This window comes from Mercurialis annua, linkage group LG7 (genome assembly GCF_937616625.2).
Source record: "Mercurialis annua linkage group LG7, ddMerAnnu1.2, whole genome shotgun sequence".
In the NCBI taxonomy this organism is placed as follows: Eukaryota; Viridiplantae; Streptophyta; class Magnoliopsida; order Malpighiales; family Euphorbiaceae; genus Mercurialis; species Mercurialis annua.
In genome coordinates, this window is record NC_065576.1 from 30,514,741 (window position 1) to 30,527,640 (window position 12,900).

Sequence of the window (12,900 nt, forward strand, 5' to 3'; positions counted from 1 at the left end):
GTCCCTGAATTGCAATTCATCGTTACTCGTTACTCGTTACTCGTTCTGTTTGTCTCTCGGCGATAGTAATAATAGAAAAAACGCAGTTCAAAAAAAGCGAAAAAGGGGTGCAACACGAGGACTTCCCAGGAGGTCACCCATCCTAGTACTGCTCTCGCCCAAGCACGTTTAACTTCGGAGTTCTGATGGGATCCGGTGCATTAGTGCTGGTATGATCGCACCCGTCATACCTTGCACGATCATCGCATATATCCGCTGCCTTGCAACTCATTCAACCAAAATAAAAACTATCTTTAAAAGTACGTTTTGGTCCCTGAACTTTTTCCATATTTCCCGTTTGGTCCCTGAATTGCAATTCATCGTTACTCGTTACTCGTTACTCGTTCTGTTTGTCTCTCGGCGATAGTAATAATAGAAAAAACGCAGTTCAAAAAAAGCGAAAAAGGGGTGCAACACGAGGACTTCCCAGGAGGTCACCCATCCTAGTACTGCTCTCGCCCAAGCACGTTTAACTTCGGAGTTCTGATGGGATCCGGTGCATTAGTGCTGGTATGATCGCACCCGTCATACCTTGCACGATCATCGCATATATCCGCTGCCTTGCAACTCATTCAACCAAAATAAAAGCTATCTTTAAAAGTACGTTTTGGTCCCTGAACTTTTTCCATATTTCCCGTTTGGTCCCTGAATTGCAATTCATCGTTACTCGTTACTCGTTACTCGTTACTCGTTCTGTTTGTCTCTCGGCGATAGTAATAATAGAAAAAACGCAGTTCAAAAAAAGCGAAAAAGGGGTGCAACACGAGGACTTCCCAGGAGGTCACCCATCCTAGTACTGCTCTCGCCCAAGCACGTTTATCTTCGGAGTTCTGATGGGATCCGGTGCATTAGTGCTGGTATGATCGCACCCGTCATACCTTGCACGATCATCGCATATATCCGCTGCCTTGCAACTCATTCAACCAAAATAAAAACTATCTTTAAAAGTACGTTTTGGTCCCTGAACTTTTTCCATATTTCCCGTTTGGTCCCTGAATTGCAATTCATCGTTACTCGTTACTCGTTCTGTTTGTCTCTCGGCGATAGTAATAATAGAAAAAACGCAGTTCAAAAAAAGCGAAAAAGGGGTGCAACACGAGGACTTCCCAGGAGGTCACCCATCCTAGTACTGCTCTCGCCCAAGCACGTTTCACTTCGGAGTTCTGATGGGATCCGGTGCATTAGTGCTGGTATGATCGCACCCGTCATACCTTGCACGATCATCGCATATATCCGCTGCCTTGCAACTCATTCAACCAAAATAAAAACTATCTTTAAAAGTACGTTTTGGTCCCTGAACTTTTTCCATATTTCCCGTTTGGTCCCTGAATTGCAATTCATCGTTACTCGTTACTCGTTACTCGTTACTCGTTACTCGTTACTCGTTCTGTTTGTCTCTCGGCGATAGTAATAATAGAAAAAACGCAGTTCAAAAAAAGCGAAAAAGGGGTGCAACACGAGGACTTCCCAGGAGGTCACCCATCCTAGTACTGCTCTCGCCCAAGCACGTTTAACTTCGGAGTTCTGATGGGATCCGGTGCATTAGTGCTGGTATGATCGCACCCGTCATACCTTGCACGATCATCGCATATATCCGCTGCCTTGCAACTCATTCAACCAAAATAAAAACTATCTTTAAAAGTACGTTTTGGTCCCTGAACTTTTTCCATATTTCCCGTTTGGTCCCTGAATTGCAATTCATCGTTACTCGTTACTCGTTCTGTTTGTCTCTCGGCGATAGTAATAATAGAAAAAACGCAGTTCAAAAAAAGCGAAAAAGGGGTGCAACACGAGGACTTCCCAGGAGGTCACCCATCCTAGTACTGCTCTCGCCCAAGCACATTTATCTTCGGAGTTCTGATGGGATCCGGTGCATTAGTGCTGGTATGATCGCACCCGTCATACCTTGCACGATCATCGCATATATCCGCTGCCTTGCAACTCATTCAACCAAAATAAAAACTATCTTTAAAAGTACATTTTGGTCCCTGAACTTTTTCCATATTTCCCGTTTGGTCCCTGAATTGCAATTCATCGTTACTCGTTACTCGTTCTGTTTGTCTCTCGGGGATAGTAATAATAGAAAAAACGCAGTTCAAAAAAAGCGAAAAAGGGGTGCAACACGAGGACTTCCCAGGAGGTCACCCATCCTAGTACTGCTCTCGCCCAAGCACGTTTAACTTCGGAGTTCTGATGGGATCCGGTGCATTAGTGCTGGTATGATCGCACCCGTCATACCTTGCACGATCATCGCATATATCCGCTGCCTTGCAACTCATTCAACCAAAATAAAAACTATCTTTAAAAGTACGTTTTGGTCCCTGAACTTTTTCCATATTTCCCGTTTGGTCCCTGAATTGCAATTCATCGTTACTCGTTACTCGTTACTCGTTCTGTTTGTCTCTCGGCGATAGTAATAATAGAAAAAACGCAGTTCAAAAAAAGCGAAAAAGGGGTGCAACACGAGGACTTCCCAGGAGGTCACCCATCCTAGTACTGCTCTCGCCCAAGCACGTTTATCTTCGGAGTTCTGATGGGATCCGGTGCATTAGTGCTGGTATGATCGCACCCGTCATACCTTGCACGATCATCGCATATATCCGCTGCCTTGCAACTCATTCAACCAAAATAAAAAACTATCTTTAAAAGTACGTTTTGGTCCCTGAACTTTTTCCATATTTCCCGTTTGGTCCCTGAATTGCAATTCATCGTTACTCGTTACTCGTTACTCGTTCTGTTTGTCTCTCGGCGATAGTAATAATAGAAAAAACGCAGTTCAAAAAAAGCGAAAAAGGGGTGCAACACGAGGACTTCCCAGGAGGTCACCCATCCTAGTACTGCTCTCGCCCAAGCACGTTTAACTTCGGAGTTCTGATGGGATCCGGTGCATTAGTGCTGGTATGATCGCACCCGTCATACCTTGCACGATCATCGCATATATCCGCTGCCTTGCAACTCATTCAACCAAAATAAAAACTATATTTAAAAGTACGTTTTGGTCCCTGAACTTTTTCCATATTTCCCGTTTGGTCCCTGAATTGCAATTCATCGTTACTCGTTACTCGTTACTCGTTACTCGTTACTCGTTACTCGTTACTCGTTCTGTTTGTCTCTCGGCGATAGTAATAATAGAAAAAACGCAGTTCAAAAAAAGCGAAAAAGGGGTGCAACACGAGGACTTCCCAGGAGGTCACCCATCCTAGTACTGCTCTCGCCCAAGCACGTTTAACTTCGGAGTTCTGATGGGATCCGGTGCATTAGTGCTGGTATGATCGCACCCGTCATACCTTGCACGATCATCGCATATATCCGCTGCCTTGCAACTCATTCAACCAAAATAAAAACTATCTTTAAAAGTACGTTTTGGTCCCTGAACTTTTTCCATATTTCCCGTTTGGTCCCTGAATTGCAATTCATCGTTACTCGTTACTCGTTCTGTTTGTCTCTCGGCGATAGTAATAATAGAAAAAACGCAGTTCAAAAAAAGCGAAAAAGGGGTGCAACACGAGGACTTCCCAGGAGGTCACCCATCCTAGTACTGCTCTCGCCCAAGCACGTTTCACTTCGGAGTTCTGATGGGATCCGGTGCATTAGTGCTGGTATGATCGCACCCGTCATACCTTGCACGATCATCGCATATATCCGCTGCCTTGCAACTCATTCAACCAAAATAAAAACTATCTTTAAAAGTACGTTTTGGTCCCTGAACTTTTTCCATATTTCCCGTTTGGTCCCTGAATTGCAATTCATCGTTACTCGTTACTCGTTACTCGTTACTCGTTACTCGTTACTCGTTACTCGTTACTCGTTACTCGTTACTCGTTACTCGTTACTCGTTACTCGTTCTGTTTGTCTCTCGGCGATAGTAATAATAGAAAAAACGCAGTTCAAAAAAAGCGAAAAAGGGGTGCAACACGAGGACTTCCCAGGAGGTCACCCATCCTAGTACTGCTCTCGCCCAAGCACGTTTAACTTCGGAGTTCTGATGGGATCCGGTGCATTAGTGCTGGTATGATCGCACCCGTCATACCTTGCACGATCATCGCATATATCCGCTGCCTTGCAACTCATTCAACCAAAATAAAAACTATCTTTAAAAGTACGTTTTGGTCCCTGAACTTTTTCCATATTTCCCGTTTGGTCCCTGAATTGCAATTCATCGTTAGTCGTTACTCGTTCTGTTTGTCTCTCGGCGATAGTAATAATAGAAAAAACGCAGTTCAAAAAAAGCGAAAAAGGGGTGCAACACGAGGACTTCCCAGGAGGTCACCCATCCTAGTACTGCTCTCGCCCAAGCACGTTTATCTTCGGAGTTCTGATGGGATCCGGTGCATTAGTGCTGGTATGATCGCACCCGTCATACCTTGCACGATCATCGCATATATCCGCTGCCTTGCAACTCATTCAACCAAAATAAAAACTATCTTTAAAAGTACGTTTTGGTCCCTGAACTTTTTCCATATTTCCCGTTTGGTCCCTGAATTGCAATTCATCGTTACTCGTTACTCGTTCTGTTTGTCTCTCGGGGATAGTAATAATAGAAAAAACGCAGTTCAAAAAAAGCGAAAAAGGGGTGCAACACGAGGACTTCCCAGGAGGTCACCCATCCTAGTACTGCTCTCGCCCAAGCACGTTTAACTTCGGAGTTCTGATGGGATCCGGTGCATTAGTGCTGGTATGATCGCACCCGTCATACCTTGCACGATCATCGCATATATCCGCTGCCTTGCAACTCATTCAACCAAAATAAAAACTATCTTTAAAAGTACGTTTTGGTCCCTGAACTTTTTCCATATTTCCCGTTTGGTCCCTGAATTGCAATTCATCGTTACTCGTTACTCGTTACTCGTTCTGTTTGTCTCTCGGCGATAGTAATAATAGAAAAAACGCAGTTCAAAAAAAGCGAAAAAGGGGTGCAACACGAGGACTTCCCAGGAGGTCACCCATCCTAGTACTGCTCTCGCCCAATCACGTTTGACTTCGGAGTTCTGATGGGTTCCGGTGCATTAGTGCTGGTATGATCGCACCCGTCATACCTTGCACGATCATCGCATATATCCGCTGCCTTGCAACTCATTCAACCAAAATAAAAAACTATCTTTAAAAGTACGTTTTGGTCCCTGAACTTTTTCCATATTTCCCGTTTGGTCCCTGAATTGCAATTCATCGTTACTCGTTACTCGTTACTCGTTCTGTTTGTCTCTCGGCGATAGTAATAATAGAAAAAACGCAGTTCAAAAAAAGCGAAAAAGGGGTGCAACACGAGGACTTCCCAGGAGGTCACCCATCCTAGTACTGCTCTCGCCCAAGCACGTTTAACTTCGGAGTTCTGATGGGATCCGGTGCATTAGTGCTGGTATGATCGCACCCGTCATACCTTGCACGATCATCGCATATATCCGCTGCCTTGCAACTCATTCAACCAAAATAAAAACTATATTTAAAAGTACGTTTTGGTCCCTGAACTTTTTCCATATTTCCCGTTTGGTCCCTGAATTGCAATTCATCGTTACTCGTTACTCGTTCTGTTTGTCTCTCGGCGATAGTAATAATAGAAAAAACGCAGTTCAAAAAAAGCGAAAAAGGGGTGCAACACGAGGACTTCCCAGGAGGTCACCCATCCTAGTACTGCTCTCGCCCAAGCACGTTTGACTTCGGAGTTCTGATGGGTTCCGGTGCATTAGTGCTGGTATGATCGCACCCGTCATACCTTGCACGATCATCGCATATATCCGCTGCCTTGCAACTCATTCAACCAAAATAAAAACTATCTTTAAAAGTACGTTTTGGTCCCTGAACTTTTTCCATATTTCCCGTTTGGTCCCTGAATTGCAATTCATCGTTACTCGTTACTCGTTACTCGTTCTGTTTGTCTCTCGGCGATAGTAATAATAGAAAAAACGCAGTTCAAAAAAAGCGAAAAAGGGGTGCAACATGAGGACTTCCCAGGAGGTCACCCATCCTAGTACTGCTCTCGCCCAAGCACGTTTGACTTCGGAGTTCTGATGGGATCCGGTGCATTAGTGCTGGTATGATCGCACCCGTCATACCTTGCACGATCATCGCATATATCCGCTGCCTTGCAACTCATTCAACCAAAATAAAAACTATCTTTAAAAGTACGTTTTGGTCCCTGAACTTTTTCCATATTTCCCGTTTGGTCCCTGAATTGCAATTCATCGTTACTCGTTACTCGTTCTGTTTGTCTCTCGGCGATAGTAATAATAGAAAAAACGCAGTTCAAAAAAAGCGAAAAAGGGGTGCAACACGAGGACTTCCCAGGAGGTCACCCATCCTAGTACTGCTCTCGCCCAAGCACGTTTGACTTCGGAGTTCTGATGGGTTCCGGTGCATTAGTGCTGGTATGATCGCACCCGTCATACCTTGCACGATCATCGCATATATCCGCTGCCTTGCAACTCATTCAACCAAAATAAAAACTATCTTTAAAAGTACGTTTTGGTCCCTGAACTTTTTCCATATTTCCCGTTTGGTCCCTGAATTGCAATTCATCGTTAGTCGTTACTCGTTCTGTTTGTCTCTCGGCGATAGTAATAATAGAAAAAACGCAGTTCAAAAAAAGCGAAAAAGGGGTGCAACACGAGGACTTCCCAGGAGGTCACCCATCCTAGTACTGCTCTCGCCCAAGCACGTTTATCTTCGGAGTTCTGATGGGATCCGGTGCATTAGTGCTGGTATGATCGCACCCGTCATACCTTGCACGATCATCGCATATATCCGCTGCCTTGCAACTCATTCAACCAAAATAAAAACTATATTTAAAAGTACGTTTTGGTCCCTGAACTTTTTCCATATTTCCCGTTTGGTCCCTGAATTGCAATTCATCGTTACTCGTTACTCGTTCTGTTTGTCTCTCGGCGATAGTAATAATAGAAAAAACGCAGTTCAAAAAAAGCGAAAAAGGGGTGCAACACGAGGACTTCCCAGGAGGTCACCCATCCTAGTACTGCTCTCGCCCAAGCACGTTTGACTTCGGAGTTCTGATGGGTTCCGGTGCATTAGTGCTGGTATGATCGCACCCGTCATACCTTGCACGATCATCGCATATATCCGCTGCCTTGCAACTCATTCAACCAAAATAAAAACTATCTTTAAAAGTACGTTTTGGTCCCTGAACTTTTTCCATATTTCCCGTTTGGTCCCTGAATTGCAATTCATCGTTACTCGTTACTCGTTACTCGTTCTGTTTGTCTCTCGGCGATAGTAATAATAGAAAAAACGCAGTTCAAAAAAAGCGAAAAAGGGGTGCAACATGAGGACTTCCCAGGAGGTCACCCATCCTAGTACTGCTCTCGCCCAAGCACGTTTGACTTCGGAGTTCTGATGGGATCCGGTGCATTAGTGCTGGTATGATCGCACCCGTCATACCTTGCACGATCATCGCATATATCCGCTGCCTTGCAACTCATTCAACCAAAATAAAAACTATCTTTAAAAGTACGTTTTGGTCCCTGAACTTTTTCCATATTTCCCGTTTGGTCCCTGAATTGCAATTCATCGTTACTCGTTACTCGTTCTGTTTGTCTCTCGGCGATAGTAATAATAGAAAAAACGCAGTTCAAAAAAAGCGAAAAAGGGGTGCAACACGAGGACTTCCCAGGAGGTCACCCATCCTAGTACTGCTCTCGCCCAAGCACGTTTGACTTCGGAGTTCTGATGGGTTCCGGTGCATTAGTGCTGGTATGATCGCACCCGTCATACCTTGCACGATCATCGCATATATCCGCTGCCTTGCAACTCATTCAACCAAAATAAAAACTATCTTTAAAAGTACGTTTTGGTCCCTGAACTTTTTCCATATTTCCCGTTTGGTCCCTGAATTGCAATTCATCGTTAGTCGTTACTCGTTCTGTTTGTCTCTCGGCGATAGTAATAATAGAAAAAACGCAGTTCAAAAAAAGCGAAAAAGGGGTGCAACACGAGGACTTCCCAGGAGGTCACCCATCCTAGTACTGCTCTCGCCCAAGCACGTTTATCTTCGGAGTTCTGATGGGATCCGGTGCATTAGTGCTGGTATGATCGCACCCGTCATACCTTGCACGATCATCGCATATATCCGCTGCCTTGCAACTCATTCAACCAAAATAAAAACTATCTTTAAAAGTACGTTTTGGTCCCTGAACTTTTTCCATATTTCCCGTTTGGTCCCTGAATTGCAATTCATCGTTACTCGTTACTCGTTCTGTTTGTCTCTCGGCGATAGTAATAATAGAAAAAACGCAGTTCAAAAAAAGCGAAAAAGGGGTGCAACACGAGGACTTCCCAGGAGGTCACCCATCCTAGTACTGCTCTCGCCCAAGCACGTTTAACTTCGGAGTTCTGATGGGATCCGGTGCATTAGTGCTGGTATGATCGCACCCGTCATACCTTGCACGATCATCGCATATATCCGCTGCCTTGCAACTCATTCAACCAAAATAAAAACTATCTTTAAAAGTACGTTTTGGTCCCTGAACTTTTTCCATATTTCCCGTTTGGTCCCTGAATTGCAATTCATCGATACTCGTTACTCGTTCTGTTTGTCTCTCGGCGATAGTAATAATAGAAAAAACGCAGTTCAAAAAAAGCGAAAAAGGGGTGCAACACGAGGACTTCCCAGGAGGTCACCCATCCTAGTACTGCTCTCGCCCAAGCACGTTTGACTTCGGAGTTCTGATGGGTTCCGGTGCATTAGTGCTGGTATGATCGCACCCGTCATACCTTGCACGATCATAGCATATATCCGCTGCCTTGCAACTCATTCAACCAAAATAAAAACTATCTTTAAAAGTACGTTTTGGTCCCTGAACTTTTTCCATATTTCCCGTTTGGTCCCTGAATTGCAATTCATCGTTACTCGTTACTCGTTACTCGTTCTGTTTGTCTCTCGGCGATAGTAATAATAGAAAAAACGCAGTTCAAAAAAAGCGAAAAAGGGGTGCAACACGAGGACTTCCCAGGAGGTCACCCATCCTAGTACTGCTCTCGCCCAAGCACGTTTGACTTCGGAGTTCTGATGGGTTCCGGTGCATTAGTGCTGGTATGATCGCACCCGTCATACCTTGCACGATCATCGCATATATCCGCTGCCTTGCAACTCATTCAACCAAAATAAAAACTATCTTTAAAAGTACGTTTTGGTCCTTGAACTTTTTCCATATTTCCCGTTTGGTCCCTGAATTGCAATTCATCGTTACTCGTTACTCGTTCTGTTTGTCTCTCGGCGATAGTAATAATAGAAAAAACGCAGTTCAAAAAAAGCGAAAAAGGGGTGCAACACGAGGACTTCCCAGGAGGTCACCCATCCTAGTACTGCTCTCGCCCAAGCACGTTTAACTTCGGAGTTCTGATGGGATCCGGTGCATTAGTGCTGGTATGATCGCACCCGTCATACCTTGCACGATCATCGCATATATCCGCTGCCTTGCAACTCATTCAACCAAAATAAAAACTATCTTTAAAAGTACGTTTTGGTCCCTGAACTTTTTCCATATTTCCCGTTTGGTCCCTGAATTGCAATTCATCGATACTCGTTACTCGTTCTGTTTGTCTCTCGGCGATAGTAATAATAGAAAAAACGCAGTTCAAAAAAAGCGAAAAAGGGGTGCAACACGAGGACTTCCCAGGAGGTCACCCATCCTAGTACTGCTCTCGCCCAAGCACGTTTGACTTCGGAGTTCTGTTGGGTTCCGGTGCATTAGTGCTGGTATGATCGCACCCGTCATACCTTGCACGATCATCGCATATATCCGCTGCCTTGCAACTCATTCAACCAAAATAAAAACTATCTTTAAAAGTACGTTTTGGTCCCTGAACTTTTTCCATATTTCCCGTTTGGTCCCTGAATTGCAATTCATCGTTACTCGTTACTCGTTACTCGTTCTGTTTGTCTCTCGGCGATAGTAATAATAGAAAAAACGCAGTTCAAAAAAAGCGAAAAAGGGGTGCAACACGAGGACTTCCCAGGAGGTCACCCATCCTAGTACTGCTCTCGCCCAAGCACGTTTGACTTCGGAGTTCTGATGGGTTCCGGTGCATTAGTGCTGGTATGATCGCACCCGTCATACCTTGCACGATCATCGCATATATCCGCTGCCTTGCAACTCATTCAACCAAAATAAAAACTATCTTTAAAAGTACGTTTTGGTCCCTGAACTTTTTCCATATTTCCCGTTTGGTCCCTGAATTGCAATTCATCGTTACTCGTTACTCGTTACTCGTTCTGTTTGTCTCTCGGCGATAGTAATAATAGAAAAAACGCAGTTCAAAAAAAGCGAAAAAGGGGTGCAACATGAGGACTTCCCAGGAGGTCACCCATCCTAGTACTGCTCTCGCCCAAGCACGTTTGACTTCGGAGTTCTGATGGGATCCGGTGCATTAGTGCTGGTATGATCGCACCCGTCATACCTTGCACGATCATCGCATATATCCGCTGCCTTGCAACTCATTCAACCAAAATAAAAACTATCTTTAAAAGTACGTTTTGGTCCCTGAACTTTTTCCATATTTCCCGTTTGGTCCCTGAATTGCAATTCATCGTTACTCGTTACTCGTTCTGTTTGTCTCTCGGCGATAGTAATAATAGAAAAAACGCAGTTCAAAAAAAGCGAAAAAGGGGTGCAACACGAGGACTTCCCAGGAGGTCACCCATCCTAGTACTGCTCTCGCCCAAGCACGTTTGACTTCGGAGTTCTGATGGGTTCCGGTGCATTAGTGCTGGTATGATCGCACCCGTCATACCTTGCACGATCATCGCATATATCCGCTGCCTTGCAACTCATTCAACCAAAATAAAAACTATCTTTAAAAGTACGTTTTGGTCCCTGAACTTTTTCCATATTTCCCGTTTGGTCCCTGAATTGCAATTCATCGTTAGTCGTTACTCGTTCTGTTTGTCTCTCGGCGATAGTAATAATAGAAAAAACGCAGTTCAAAAAAAGCGAAAAAGGGGTGCAACACGAGGACTTCCCAGGAGGTCACCCATCCTAGTACTGCTCTCGCCCAAGCACGTTTATCTTCGGAGTTCTGATGGGATCCGGTGCATTAGTGCTGGTATGATCGCACCCGTCATACCTTGCACGATCATCGCATATATCCGCTGCCTTGCAACTCATTCAACCAAAATAAAAACTATCTTTAAAAGTACGTTTTGGTCCCTGAACTTTTTCCATATTTCCCGTTTGGTCCCTGAATTGCAATTCATCGTTACTCGTTACTCGTTCTGTTTGTCTCTCGGCGATAGTAATAATAGAAAAAACGCAGTTCAAAAAAAGCGAAAAAGGGGTGCAACACGAGGACTTCCCAGGAGGTCACCCATCCTAGTACTGCTCTCGCCCAAGCACGTTTAACTTCGGAGTTCTGATGGGATCCGGTGCATTAGTGCTGGTATGATCGCACCCGTCATACCTTGCACGATCATCGCATATATCCGCTGCCTTGCAACTCATTCAACCAAAATAAAAACTATCTTTAAAAGTACGTTTTGGTCCCTGAACTTTTTCCATATTTCCCGTTTGGTCCCTGAATTGCAATTCATCGTTACTCGTTACTCGTTACTCGTTCTGTTTGTCTCTCGGCGATAGTAATAATAGAAAAAACGCAGTTCAAAAAAAGCGAAAAAGGGGTGCAACACGAGGACTTCCCAGGAGGTCACCCATCCTAGTACTGCTCTCGCCCAAGCACGTTTGACTTCGGAGTTCTGATGGGTTCCGGTGCATTAGTGCTGGTATGATCGCACCCGTCATACCTTGCACGATCATCGCATATATCCGCTGCCTTGCAACTCATTCAACCAAAATAAAAACTATCTTTAAAAGTACGTTTTGGTCCTTGAACTTTTTCCATATTTCCCGTTTGGTCCCTGAATTGCAATTCATCGTTACTCGTTACTCGTTCTGTTTGTCTCTCGGCGATAGTAATAATAGAAAAAACGCAGTTCAAAAAAAGCGAAAAAGGGGTGCAACACGAGGACTTCCCAGGAGGTCACCCATCCTAGTACTGCTCTCGCCCAAGCACGTTTAACTTCGGAGTTCTGATGGGATCCGGTGCATTAGTGCTGGTATGATCGCACCCGTCATACCTTGCACGATCATCGCATATATCCGCTGCCTTGCAACTCATTCAACCAAAATAAAAACTATCTTTAAAAGTACGTTTTGGTCCCTGAACTTTTTCCATATTTCCCGTTTGGTCCCTGAATTGCAATTCATCGATACTCGTTACTCGTTCTGTTTGTCTCTCGGCGATAGTAATAATAGAAAAAACGCAGTTCAAAAAAAGCGAAAAAGGGGTGCAACACGAGGACTTCCCAGGAGGTCACCCATCCTAGTACTGCTCTCGCCCAAGCACGTTTGACTTCGGAGTTCTGATGGGTTCCGGTGCATTAGTGCTGGTATGATCGCACCCGTCATACCTTGCACGATCATCGCATATATCCGCTGCCTTGCAACTCATTCAACCAAAATAAAAACTATCTTTAAAAGTACGTTTTGGTCCCTGAACTTTTTCCATATTTCCCGTTTGGTCCCTGAATTGCAATTCATCGTTACTCGTTACTCGTTACTCGTTCTGTTTGTCTCTCGGCGATAGTAATAATAGAAAAAACGCAGTTCAAAAAAAGCGAAAAAGGGGTGCAACACGAGGACTTCCCAGGAGGTCACCCATCCTAGTACTGCTCTCGCCCAAGCACGTTTGACTTCGGAGTTCTGATGGGTTCCGGTGCATTAGTGCTGGTATGATCGCACCCGTCATACCTTGCACGATCATCGCATATATCCGCTGCCTTGCAACTCATTCAACCAAAATAAAAACTATCTTTAAAAGTACGTTTTGGTCCCTGAACTTTTTCCATATTTCCCGTTT

The 12,900-nt window shown here is 44.5% G+C and overlaps 38 non-coding genes across 38 annotated transcripts; all 38 read right to left on the minus strand.

The window, feature by feature from the left end:
• Window positions 1-104: 104 nt before the first annotated feature.
• LOC126659090 (5S ribosomal RNA) lies at window positions 105-223 on the minus strand. Its single transcript, XR_007634647.1, has one exon. It is a non-coding gene; the product is annotated as a 5S ribosomal RNA (ribosomal RNA).
• A 221-nt stretch (window positions 224-444) lies between these two features.
• LOC126659091 (5S ribosomal RNA) lies at window positions 445-563 on the minus strand. Its single transcript, XR_007634648.1, has one exon. It is a non-coding gene; the product is annotated as a 5S ribosomal RNA (ribosomal RNA).
• A 228-nt stretch (window positions 564-791) lies between these two features.
• Window positions 792-910, minus strand: LOC126658180 (5S ribosomal RNA). Its single transcript, XR_007633777.1, has one exon. It is a non-coding gene; the product is annotated as a 5S ribosomal RNA (ribosomal RNA).
• Window positions 911-1,124: 214 nt separating this feature from the next.
• On the minus strand, window positions 1,125-1,243 carry LOC126659401 (5S ribosomal RNA). The gene has a single exon (XR_007634944.1). It is a non-coding gene; the product is annotated as a 5S ribosomal RNA (ribosomal RNA).
• A 242-nt stretch (window positions 1,244-1,485) lies between these two features.
• Window positions 1,486-1,604, minus strand: LOC126659093 (5S ribosomal RNA). The gene has a single exon (XR_007634650.1). It is a non-coding gene; the product is annotated as a 5S ribosomal RNA (ribosomal RNA).
• Window positions 1,605-1,818: 214 nt separating this feature from the next.
• LOC126658353 (5S ribosomal RNA) lies at window positions 1,819-1,937 on the minus strand. Its single transcript, XR_007633942.1, has one exon. It is a non-coding gene; the product is annotated as a 5S ribosomal RNA (ribosomal RNA).
• Window positions 1,938-2,151: 214 nt separating this feature from the next.
• On the minus strand, window positions 2,152-2,270 carry LOC126659094 (5S ribosomal RNA). The gene has a single exon (XR_007634651.1). It is a non-coding gene; the product is annotated as a 5S ribosomal RNA (ribosomal RNA).
• Window positions 2,271-2,491: 221 nt separating this feature from the next.
• LOC126658181 (5S ribosomal RNA) lies at window positions 2,492-2,610 on the minus strand. The gene has a single exon (XR_007633778.1). It is a non-coding gene; the product is annotated as a 5S ribosomal RNA (ribosomal RNA).
• A 222-nt stretch (window positions 2,611-2,832) lies between these two features.
• LOC126659095 (5S ribosomal RNA) lies at window positions 2,833-2,951 on the minus strand. The gene has a single exon (XR_007634652.1). It is a non-coding gene; the product is annotated as a 5S ribosomal RNA (ribosomal RNA).
• A 249-nt stretch (window positions 2,952-3,200) lies between these two features.
• Window positions 3,201-3,319, minus strand: LOC126659096 (5S ribosomal RNA). The gene has a single exon (XR_007634653.1). It is a non-coding gene; the product is annotated as a 5S ribosomal RNA (ribosomal RNA).
• Window positions 3,320-3,533: 214 nt separating this feature from the next.
• Window positions 3,534-3,652, minus strand: LOC126659402 (5S ribosomal RNA). The gene has a single exon (XR_007634945.1). It is a non-coding gene; the product is annotated as a 5S ribosomal RNA (ribosomal RNA).
• Window positions 3,653-3,943: 291 nt separating this feature from the next.
• Window positions 3,944-4,062, minus strand: LOC126659097 (5S ribosomal RNA). The gene has a single exon (XR_007634654.1). It is a non-coding gene; the product is annotated as a 5S ribosomal RNA (ribosomal RNA).
• Window positions 4,063-4,276: 214 nt separating this feature from the next.
• LOC126658182 (5S ribosomal RNA) lies at window positions 4,277-4,395 on the minus strand. Its single transcript, XR_007633779.1, has one exon. It is a non-coding gene; the product is annotated as a 5S ribosomal RNA (ribosomal RNA).
• A 214-nt stretch (window positions 4,396-4,609) lies between these two features.
• On the minus strand, window positions 4,610-4,728 carry LOC126659098 (5S ribosomal RNA). The gene has a single exon (XR_007634655.1). It is a non-coding gene; the product is annotated as a 5S ribosomal RNA (ribosomal RNA).
• A 221-nt stretch (window positions 4,729-4,949) lies between these two features.
• LOC126658724 (5S ribosomal RNA) lies at window positions 4,950-5,068 on the minus strand. Its single transcript, XR_007634301.1, has one exon. It is a non-coding gene; the product is annotated as a 5S ribosomal RNA (ribosomal RNA).
• Window positions 5,069-5,290: 222 nt separating this feature from the next.
• Window positions 5,291-5,409, minus strand: LOC126659099 (5S ribosomal RNA). Its single transcript, XR_007634656.1, has one exon. It is a non-coding gene; the product is annotated as a 5S ribosomal RNA (ribosomal RNA).
• A 214-nt stretch (window positions 5,410-5,623) lies between these two features.
• Window positions 5,624-5,742, minus strand: LOC126658397 (5S ribosomal RNA). Its single transcript, XR_007633985.1, has one exon. It is a non-coding gene; the product is annotated as a 5S ribosomal RNA (ribosomal RNA).
• A 221-nt stretch (window positions 5,743-5,963) lies between these two features.
• Window positions 5,964-6,082, minus strand: LOC126658571 (5S ribosomal RNA). Its single transcript, XR_007634153.1, has one exon. It is a non-coding gene; the product is annotated as a 5S ribosomal RNA (ribosomal RNA).
• Window positions 6,083-6,296: 214 nt separating this feature from the next.
• LOC126658398 (5S ribosomal RNA) lies at window positions 6,297-6,415 on the minus strand. Its single transcript, XR_007633986.1, has one exon. It is a non-coding gene; the product is annotated as a 5S ribosomal RNA (ribosomal RNA).
• Window positions 6,416-6,629: 214 nt separating this feature from the next.
• On the minus strand, window positions 6,630-6,748 carry LOC126658183 (5S ribosomal RNA). Its single transcript, XR_007633780.1, has one exon. It is a non-coding gene; the product is annotated as a 5S ribosomal RNA (ribosomal RNA).
• A 214-nt stretch (window positions 6,749-6,962) lies between these two features.
• On the minus strand, window positions 6,963-7,081 carry LOC126658399 (5S ribosomal RNA). The gene has a single exon (XR_007633987.1). It is a non-coding gene; the product is annotated as a 5S ribosomal RNA (ribosomal RNA).
• A 221-nt stretch (window positions 7,082-7,302) lies between these two features.
• On the minus strand, window positions 7,303-7,421 carry LOC126658573 (5S ribosomal RNA). Its single transcript, XR_007634155.1, has one exon. It is a non-coding gene; the product is annotated as a 5S ribosomal RNA (ribosomal RNA).
• Window positions 7,422-7,635: 214 nt separating this feature from the next.
• LOC126658400 (5S ribosomal RNA) lies at window positions 7,636-7,754 on the minus strand. The gene has a single exon (XR_007633988.1). It is a non-coding gene; the product is annotated as a 5S ribosomal RNA (ribosomal RNA).
• Window positions 7,755-7,968: 214 nt separating this feature from the next.
• On the minus strand, window positions 7,969-8,087 carry LOC126658184 (5S ribosomal RNA). The gene has a single exon (XR_007633781.1). It is a non-coding gene; the product is annotated as a 5S ribosomal RNA (ribosomal RNA).
• Window positions 8,088-8,301: 214 nt separating this feature from the next.
• On the minus strand, window positions 8,302-8,420 carry LOC126659100 (5S ribosomal RNA). Its single transcript, XR_007634657.1, has one exon. It is a non-coding gene; the product is annotated as a 5S ribosomal RNA (ribosomal RNA).
• A 214-nt stretch (window positions 8,421-8,634) lies between these two features.
• On the minus strand, window positions 8,635-8,753 carry LOC126658401 (5S ribosomal RNA). The gene has a single exon (XR_007633989.1). It is a non-coding gene; the product is annotated as a 5S ribosomal RNA (ribosomal RNA).
• Window positions 8,754-8,974: 221 nt separating this feature from the next.
• Window positions 8,975-9,093, minus strand: LOC126658402 (5S ribosomal RNA). Its single transcript, XR_007633990.1, has one exon. It is a non-coding gene; the product is annotated as a 5S ribosomal RNA (ribosomal RNA).
• A 214-nt stretch (window positions 9,094-9,307) lies between these two features.
• LOC126659102 (5S ribosomal RNA) lies at window positions 9,308-9,426 on the minus strand. Its single transcript, XR_007634658.1, has one exon. It is a non-coding gene; the product is annotated as a 5S ribosomal RNA (ribosomal RNA).
• Window positions 9,427-9,640: 214 nt separating this feature from the next.
• LOC126658665 (5S ribosomal RNA) lies at window positions 9,641-9,759 on the minus strand. Its single transcript, XR_007634245.1, has one exon. It is a non-coding gene; the product is annotated as a 5S ribosomal RNA (ribosomal RNA).
• Window positions 9,760-9,980: 221 nt separating this feature from the next.
• Window positions 9,981-10,099, minus strand: LOC126658403 (5S ribosomal RNA). Its single transcript, XR_007633991.1, has one exon. It is a non-coding gene; the product is annotated as a 5S ribosomal RNA (ribosomal RNA).
• A 221-nt stretch (window positions 10,100-10,320) lies between these two features.
• Window positions 10,321-10,439, minus strand: LOC126658574 (5S ribosomal RNA). Its single transcript, XR_007634156.1, has one exon. It is a non-coding gene; the product is annotated as a 5S ribosomal RNA (ribosomal RNA).
• Window positions 10,440-10,653: 214 nt separating this feature from the next.
• LOC126658404 (5S ribosomal RNA) lies at window positions 10,654-10,772 on the minus strand. Its single transcript, XR_007633992.1, has one exon. It is a non-coding gene; the product is annotated as a 5S ribosomal RNA (ribosomal RNA).
• A 214-nt stretch (window positions 10,773-10,986) lies between these two features.
• LOC126658186 (5S ribosomal RNA) lies at window positions 10,987-11,105 on the minus strand. Its single transcript, XR_007633783.1, has one exon. It is a non-coding gene; the product is annotated as a 5S ribosomal RNA (ribosomal RNA).
• A 214-nt stretch (window positions 11,106-11,319) lies between these two features.
• Window positions 11,320-11,438, minus strand: LOC126659103 (5S ribosomal RNA). The gene has a single exon (XR_007634659.1). It is a non-coding gene; the product is annotated as a 5S ribosomal RNA (ribosomal RNA).
• Window positions 11,439-11,659: 221 nt separating this feature from the next.
• LOC126658406 (5S ribosomal RNA) lies at window positions 11,660-11,778 on the minus strand. Its single transcript, XR_007633994.1, has one exon. It is a non-coding gene; the product is annotated as a 5S ribosomal RNA (ribosomal RNA).
• A 214-nt stretch (window positions 11,779-11,992) lies between these two features.
• On the minus strand, window positions 11,993-12,111 carry LOC126659105 (5S ribosomal RNA). Its single transcript, XR_007634661.1, has one exon. It is a non-coding gene; the product is annotated as a 5S ribosomal RNA (ribosomal RNA).
• Window positions 12,112-12,325: 214 nt separating this feature from the next.
• On the minus strand, window positions 12,326-12,444 carry LOC126658407 (5S ribosomal RNA). Its single transcript, XR_007633995.1, has one exon. It is a non-coding gene; the product is annotated as a 5S ribosomal RNA (ribosomal RNA).
• Window positions 12,445-12,665: 221 nt separating this feature from the next.
• Window positions 12,666-12,784, minus strand: LOC126658408 (5S ribosomal RNA). Its single transcript, XR_007633996.1, has one exon. It is a non-coding gene; the product is annotated as a 5S ribosomal RNA (ribosomal RNA).
• Between the last annotated feature and the right edge of the window lie 116 nt (window positions 12,785-12,900).